We start from the raw sequence: 9,182 nt of genomic DNA, 5'->3' as shown, positions 1-9,182 counted from the left end.
AATATAAATTTAACACTAAAACCTATGAAAACTTAATAAAAACTAAATAAAAACTTCTAAAAACTATATGAAAATGATGTCAAAAAGCATATAAAATATCCGCTCATCACAACACCAAATTTAAACTGTTGCTTGTCTCCAAGCAACTAAAAACATAGTAGGATAAAAAAGAAAATTAAGATACAATAAATTTCTAAGTTTCAAATGAAGCTTAGTTAAAATCAGATGAGTGGGACGTAGTACTTTTTTGCTTCTGAATACTTTTGGCATCTCACTATCCATTGAAACTCAGAGATGTTGGCATCCTTGGGAACTTAAAATCCAAATGATATTATTGACTTTCCTAGTTAAGCTTATTTTGATTCTTGAACACAGCTTTCTGAGTCTTGGCCGTGACCCTAAGCACTCTGTTTTCCAGTATTACCACCGGATACATTCATGCTACAGACACTTTAACTGGGTGAACCTTCTCAGATTGTGACTCAGCTTTGCTAGAGTTCCCAGATAGAGGTGTCCAGAGTTCTTAAGCACACTCTTTTTGCTTTGGACCACGACTTTAACCACTCAGTCTCAAGCTTTTCACTTGACACCTTCACGCCACAAGCACATGGTTAGGGACAACTTGATTTAGCCGCTTAGGCCAGGATTTTATTCCTTTGGGCCCTCCTATCCATTGATGCTCAAAGCCTTGGATCATTTTACCCTTGCCTTTTGGTTTAAAGTGTTATTGGCTTTTTCAATCTGTCCTCTTTTTCCTCCATTTTTGGGCAATAATGGATTTTTCTGCTTTTTATATTTTTCTCTTCGCCATTTTTTCTTTCTTTTTTTTTGCATGCATAATAATTTTTTTTCTTTTGCCACGTGCTTTTTTTTTCTTTTTGCTGCTTTTTCTTTCTTCAATAATCAATTTTTAGATTTTTCAGATTATCAAATACTTTTCCTTTTTCCTTATTCTTTCAAGAGCCAACATTCTAAAATTCCAACTTCAAATATGCACTGTTTAAATCATACATTGAGAAAACAAAAGCAAATGACACCACATCAACATAATTAAACTAATCTTATTTTAAACTTGAATTCATGCATCTCTCAGTTTTTTTCAATTAAAAATTTTATTTTAAGCATGATGAGAGATATATGGAAAATTTTACAACTTTAAGACATCAATGCAAATGATCATGCAACTAGGACAAGAAAACAGATAAATAAACAGACAGAAAATAAAAAAATAACAGGAAAGGGGTGTAAAGAGAACGAATCCACCTTTAAGGGTGGCGTCTGGTACTCCTCCTTGAAGATCCAATGTGCTGCTTGATCTCTTCTATATCATCCATTTGCCTTTGTTGCTCTTCCCTCATAGCCCTTTGGTCTTTCCTAATGGCTCTTTGATCTTCTCTTATTTCATTGAGGGTGGTGGTATGTCCTTGATGCTCCATACTCAATTGCCCTATGTTAGTACTCAATTCTCCAAGAGAAGTTTGCCATTGATCCCAATAGCTTTGGGGGAGGAAAGTACATCCCTTGAGGTATATCATGGATCTCATACTGAGGCGGCTGCACAGGCTCTTGTGTATGCTCTCTAGTTTACTCCATTCGCTTCTTAGTGATGGACTTATCCTCCCCAATAGAGACATCTCCATTTATGACAATTCCAGCTGAATTGCATAGGTGACAAATGAGGTATGGGAATGCCAACCTGGCATTGGTGTGAGGCTTCTCAGCTACCTTGTATAGTTCTTGAAGAATTACCTCATGAACTTCCATCTCAGTTCCAATCATGATGCAATGAATCATGATGGCTCTGTCAACAGTCACTTCTGACTAGTTGCTAGTAGGGATGATGGATCTTTGGATGAACACCAACCATCCTCTACCTATGGGCTTGAGGTCAACCCTTCTTAGCTGAATGGGCTTGTCTTGGAAATCCCTTTTCCACTGTGCGCCTTCTACACAGATATCTGAGAATACTTGATCCAATCTCTGATCATGGTTGACTCTCCTAGTGTAAGGGTGAGGATCTCCTTGCAATAGAGGCAAGTTGAATGCCAACCTCAAACTTTCTGGGCTGAAATATAAGATTCTTCCTCGGACCATGGTGATCCAATTCCTTGGATTTGGGTTAACACTGGTGTCATAGTTTTTGATAACTCATGCATTAGCATAAAACTCTTGCACCATGAGAATTCCAACCTCTTGAATGGGATTGGTTAGGACTTCCCAACCTCTTCTCTGGATCTCTCTTCGAATTTCCGAATACTCATTCTTCTTGAGCATGAAAGGGACCTCCGGGATCACTTTCTTCTCAGCCACTACTTCATAGAAGTGGTCTTGGTGAGCTTTGGTAATGAATCTCTCCATCTTCCAAGATTCAGAGGGATTGGCTACTGCCTTTCCTTTCCTCTTTCTAGAGGAGTATCCAACCTTGGATGCTATGAATGGTAATGGAAAGAAAAATGCTATACTTTTCCAACACCAAACTTAAAACTTTGTTCGTCTTTGAGCAAAAATAGAAGAATGGAGAAGAAGAAGAAGAAAATAGAGAGAGGGAGAGAGAAGGCTCAGCCGTGTGGGAGTATTAGTGTATAGAGCTGTGTGTGTATGAAGGGTGATGGAGAGGGGTATTTATAGGAATGGGGAAGGTTAGGTTTTGGCCATTGGGGGGTTTTGGGTGGGAAATTCAATTTTGAAGTGGGTGGGGGTAGGTGGGAGTTATGATGGTCATGGAGAAGTGATATGGATGTGATTGGGCTAGGGTTTATAGAGAAGTGTGTATGGAAAAGTGTGAAAGTAGGTGGGGTTAAGTGGGGTAGCTGAAGATGCTGTGGGATCCACTAGTCCTGAGAGGCTAGGGAATCCAGATTCCTTGCTTCTCTGCACTAGCGTTTGAACGCCCAAGGGCTGCTCCCTGGCTGGCGTTCAATGCTAGCAATGCTCCCCTCTTGAGGCGTTGAACGCCCAGTGAAGGCTTTCTCACTGGCATTCAACTTTGACACTCCATCCAGAGTGCACTGTTTTCACTGTTGTGAAATTCTATCTCTTGACTGATGCATATGATCATGACTCTGACAACTGAAAGAAAAACAAAATGAAAGAAAGTAAATATGGTTGAGTAAGTTTGGGTTGCCTCCCAACAAGCGCTCTTTTAAAGTCACTAGCTTGACCTTTAGCTCCTTTATGGAGGAGAGTATGGGCTCAGATTTTTGCCCTTTACAGTGAATTTCCTTTCTGTCCTCTCATGAATGAGCTCTACATGCTCTAGAGATAGGACACGACTCACTGTATGTGGTAGGACTGGATTCTTAGTGAAGACAACTCTCATGCCAGGTGAGAGGCCTTGAGTAGGAACTTTCTCGTCCTTCCAGCCTTTAGGTACTTTCTTCTTAGTACCTTTGTGCTTAGAGCTTGTTGAGGGCTGCCCAACACTAAACTTAGAATTGATGTCTGGGGGCTCTGTAAAGCTCTGCATAGAAAGAGAGGGTTGGCACACTAGGTGTTGCACAGTTCTCTCTTTCTTATTAGAGGGAAAATTAAGATTGGACATTTTAAATAAGATGTAGTCCTCTCCTAATTGGAAAACCATTTCTCCCTTAGCTACATTAATCAAAGCTTTTGCAGTAGCTAAGAAAGGTCTTCCAAGGATGACACAGTCATCCTCATCCTCTCCAATGTCCAAGACAATGAAGTTTGCAGGGATGTAGTGGTTTTCAACTTTAACCAAGACATCCTCTACTAAGCTATATGGCTTTTTCATGGTCTTGTCTGCCATCTCTAATGAGATGTGTGCAGCTTGTACCTTAAGGATTTCCAACTTCTCCATTACTGAGAGTGGCATGAGGTTAATACTTTACCCTAGGTTACACAGAGCCTTTTCAAAGGTCATAGTGCCTATGGTGCAAGGAATCAGGGAGCGTCCAAGATCTGGAAGCTTCTGAGGTAGCTCTTGCTGAACCAAAGCATGGAGTTCTTTGGTGAGCAGTGGAGGTTCTTCCTCCAAAGGCTTTGTACCAAATAACTTGGTATTCAGCTTCATTAGAGCTCCTAGGAAACGAGCAACTTGCTCTACCTAGTGTCTTCATCCTCACTTGACGATGAGTAGTCATCAGAACTCATGCACTACAGAAGTGTATTCAAAGGAACCTCAATTGTCTTTATAGATTCCTTTGGTTCTGGGCTAGATAGTTCTTGAGTGGGCTTTAAGCACTCAAAGGGTGTGATTTGACTGGCGTTCAACGCCAGCTCTGTCAGCTTATTAGGCGTTGAACGCCTTTGTTGTCCACCCTGACTGGTATTGAACGCCAGTCCCTCTAACATTTTGGGCATTGAACGCCCAGCAGGGATCTGCTTGCTGGCATTCAATGCCAACTTCCCTGGGCTGGTGGGCATTAAACGCCCAGTGAGGGGTTCCTTACTGGCGTTCAATGCCAGAAAGCCTTCCTATTTGGGCATTGAACGCCCAGCCAGTGCTCCCTAGCTGGCGTTCATCGCTAGCTTTTCTGCCAGGATGGGTGTTAAACACGCAGTAAGGGCTTCCTCACTAGCGTTTAATGCCAGGCTTGCTGCCATTGTGGGCGTTGACCGCCCAGTGAAGGCTTCTTCACTGGCGTTCAACACCTTCCCAATCTCCTATGTTTCGGCCTCAACCTCTATGGTTATGGCTTTGCACTCTTCTCTAGGATTAACCTCAATGTTACTGAGAAGAGTGTCTGGAGGAGTCTCAGGGATCCTCTTGCTTAGTTGACCAACCTGTACCTCCAAATTTCTAATGGAGGATCTTGATTTATTAATGAAACTGTGAGTGGTCTTCGGGAGGCTGGAGACTAGAATGGCTAAGTCATAAAGGCTCTGCTTAGAGGTCTCCATATTCCATTGAGAAGATTGGAATGGTGGTTTGTTATTGAACCTATTCTGGTTTCTACCACCTTGGTTGTTATTGAAACCTTGCTGAGGTTTCTGTTGGTCCTTCCGTGAGAGGTTAAGATGATTCCTCCATGAAGGGTTGTAAGTGCTTCTATAGGGTTCTCCCATATAATTCACCTCCTCTATGGTGGGTTGATCAGGATCATAAGCTTCTTCTTCAAGAGAAGCTTCCTGATTACTGCCAGCAGCATTTTGCATCCCAGTCAGACCCTAAACCCTAACCCCTAAACCCTAAACCTGCAGAGTTATCCAAAGAAATCTTGGATATATCAGACAAGCCATCATAGAACATGACTATGATGGACCATTCTGAGGGCATATTAGGAGGACATCTCCTGATCAGCTGTTTGTATCTTTCCCAAGCTTCATAGAGGGATTCACCTTCTCTTTGTTTGAAGGTTTAAACTTCCACTCTAATCTTGCTCATCTTTTGAGGAGGAAAGAACTTAGCCAAAAAAGCATTAACTAGCTTTTTTCAAGAGTCAATACTCTCTCTAGGTTAGGCATCCAACCAGAATTTAACTCTGTCTCTTACTGCAAAGGGAAAGAGCATCAGCTTGTAGACTTCAGGATTAACTCCATTAGTCTTTACAGTATCACAGATCTGTAAGAACTCAGCTAGCAAAGGGAAAAAGTATCAGCTTGTAGACTTCAGGATCAACTCCATTAGTCTTTACTATATCACAGATCTGTAAGAATTCTGCTAAGAACTAATGTGGATCTTCCATTGGAAGTCCATGGAATTTGCAGTTCTGCTGTAGAAGAGAGACTAACTAAGGCTTAAACTCAAAATTGTTAGCTCCAATGGCAAGTACAGCAAAGCTTCTACCATAAAAGTCAGAGGTAGGCATGGTGAAGTCACCAAGGACCTTTCTAGGCTCCTCTTGTGGTTGGGCCATGTCCTCCAGTTCTTGTTCAAAACTTTCTGAAAGGTCTCTTCTAAAGTGTTGTGCTCTAGCTTGATGTAGGCGCCTCCTCAGAGTCTTCTCAGGTTCAGGATCAGGAGTCAAGAGGGGTTCTTTATCCCTATTCCTGGTCATAAACAAGAAGAAAAGAAAAAAAGAAGAAAAGAAGAAGACTCTCTATGCCAATAGGCAAGAAGCTCCTCCTTAGAGTTAGAATAGAAGAAAGAAAAAGATGGGAAAAAAATCACAATAAAGCTTTTTGTGTCACTTGGATCAAAGAGCTTCCAGTGAGATGTGAAGAAAGAAGAAGAAGACAGAAAAGAAATAAAAGAAGTAAAAGAAAAATACCTTGGAAATAGTAGACAAGAGTAAATAAGAGAGGATAAAAGTTGAGAAGAGAGAATAGAGAGGGGGAGTAGAGTTGAATAATATAGATGTGAGAAGAGGAGCAGTATAAATAAAAAGAGTAAATAAGAATTAAAATATTTTTGTTTTTTATTCTATTTATTTAATTAATTGATTTTTGAAAATTAGGTTATTAATTTAAAAATAATTTAAAATTTAAATGTTAAATTTCAAAAATAGAAGAGAGAGTGGAGGAAGAAGTTTTCAAAAATTAAGAGAGATGAGAGTTAGTTAGGTTGTTTTAAAAAAGATATGAGAGAAGAAGAGCGATATTTTCAAAAAATTAAGGAAGAGAAGAGTTAGTTAGGAAGTTTTGAAATAGAAGAGAGAGAAGAAGAGAGATGATTTTCGAAAATTAAGGAGGGAAAAGTTAGTTAGGAGGTTTTGCAAAACAAGAGAGAGAAGATAAGATATTAATTAAGAAAAGATAAAAATAAAAATAAAAGATAAGATAAGAAAATATTTGAATTTTAAAAATAAGATAAGATAAGAAATTAAAATGATTTGAAAAATATTTGAAAAAGATAAGATTTTCAAATTTGATTTTGAAAAAGATATAATTTTAAAATTTTGAAATTTGAAAAAGATAAGGTAAAATTTTTAAATTTTGAAAAAGATATGATAAGATTTTGAAAAAGATAAGATTTTTGAAAAAGATATGATTTTTATTTTTGAAAAATTTGATTTTTGAAAACTTGACAACTAAGATATGATAAGATAAAATTTTAAAAATTGAAATCTAAATTTTTTTTATTGTTATTTTCAAAATTTATGGTTAGGATTTAGTTAGAAAAGATATTTTTTATTTTTGAATTTATTGATTAAAGAGAAAAATACAAAAAAGACACAAGACTTAAAATTTTTAGATCTAGCACCCCTTTATTTTCGAAAATTTGGAGGGAAATACAAAGGGACACCAAACTTAAAAATTTTAAGATCAAAACACATACAAGACTCAAGAACACTTTGAAGACTCACAAGAACACAAAGAACAAAATTTAAAGACTCAAAGAACCCAAGAACATAAAAAGAACACCAAACTTAAAATTTTTAGAAAACCAAGACAAAATTTTCGAAAATTGAAAGAAAAATAAAAAAAACACCAAACTTAAAGACTTGACACAAGAATTAAACAAAGAAACTATTTTTAAAAAACTTTTTGAAAGAAAGACTCCAAGAACACGAAAAATTCAACAAGAACAACAATATAAGACTCAAACAAAGAACAAAAATTAAACAAAGAAAATAAAAATATTTTTTAAAAAATTTTTGAATTTTTCAAAAAATTGAAGAAGAAAATAAAAATAGAAGACTCAAATCAAAGTTATACTCTTGCAAAAATCACAGACTCAACAAGAACATAAATTGAACAAAGAAAAGAAAAATATTTTTGAAAAAGATTTTTAATTTTTTTTGAAAAGTAGGAAGAAGAAAATAAAAGTAGAAAAGCTAACAAAATAAAAAATTACCTGATCTAGGGAGCAACACAATCCGTCAGTTTGTCCAAACTCAACAATCCCCGGCAACGACGCCAAAAATTTGGTGCGTGTACGCAAACCCCACACTCTCGTACAGCAGTACCTGAGCGAGTTAGGGTCGATCCCACGAGGATTGTGGTTTAAAGCAAGCTATGGTCATCTTGCAGGTCTTAGTTAGGCAGATCAGAAGGTTTTTTTATTGTGAAACTATAAAGACATATAACAAATAAAGATATTTAATAGGAATAGAGTTGAGAGTCGGAGTTGCTTTGTCTTTCTGAATTAACTCTGGTACTACTGTCTTTTCTGCTTGTAAATGACGTTCTTCTATGGGAGGCTGTATATGATCAACGCCATGGGCCGTGGTCATTGATCTCCTCTGCTACAGATTGAACGCCATTGGCCGTGGTCATTCAATCTGACGAAGGGTGAAGCGCTTAGCAAGTCATTCTCCTGGCGATCCTACTCAAAGTGCCACAGACAAGGTTGAATCTTCTGTATCAGAGAATGCTGCTTCTATGGATTCTAGCATATACCACGGAGACCCTAATCTCCCTGGAAATCGGCTGAACTGGTGTCTCGAGAAGTCCCCAACAAAGTCATGGATTAACCGTCTGAGAGATGTATAAACATAACTGTTGGCTTGTGCTTTCTAGTCACGTATTCACACGAACCCGAGTAGACGCGGGTGTTTGTCAGGCACATTCATCTTAATGTGATGAACAGAGCTAATTAGTTAGATCATCCTATTCACCACGAGGAAGATCGGATTACACATCTTAGAAACAGATCAAACACGGATCGGAGAAGAAATAGTAATACTTTTATTAATTCATAGGACTTAGCAGGGCTCCTCCTCTCAACCTAGGAGGTTTAGAAACTCATACTGATGGTAAAAACACAATGTAAAACGTGAATAATGCTGAATGGTAGTATCCTCCTTTAATGATTATGTAAAATACACTTTAAATACTAAACAGATGACTAGTAAGGGTAAAATAGTCTATTTAGTGCTAAAATTCACTTTTGGGGCCCACTTGGTGAGTGTTTGGGCTGAGTTTTGATGAGATCCACGTGTTATGAGGTCTATGGGGCGTGGAACGCAAGCTAGGGGGTCCTCTTTGGGTGTTTGTACATTGGTCTCTGCTCTTTGGGCGCTGGACGCCTAGAGGGGCCAAGTAGCTGACGTTGGATGCCAGTTTCGGCCCTTCTAATTCGAAGCAAAGTGTAGACTATTATATATTTCTGGAAAGCTCTGGAAGTCATCTTTCTATAGCCATTGAGAGTGCTCCATTTGAACTTCTGTAGCTCCAGAAAAGCTCTTTCGAATGCAGGCAGGTCAGATCTATAGTACTTTCTCTATCTCTGAATCAGACTTCTGCTCCATCTCCTCAATTTTAGCCAAAAAATACCTAAAATTGTCTAAAAACACATAAACTCATAGTAGAATCCAAAAATATGAATTTAACACTAAAAC

Source organism: Arachis ipaensis, chromosome B07 (assembly GCF_000816755.2).
Source record: "Arachis ipaensis cultivar K30076 chromosome B07, Araip1.1, whole genome shotgun sequence".
NCBI lineage: Eukaryota > Viridiplantae > Streptophyta > Magnoliopsida > Fabales > Fabaceae > Arachis > Arachis ipaensis.
Note: the sequence above shows the minus strand (reverse complement) of the source record.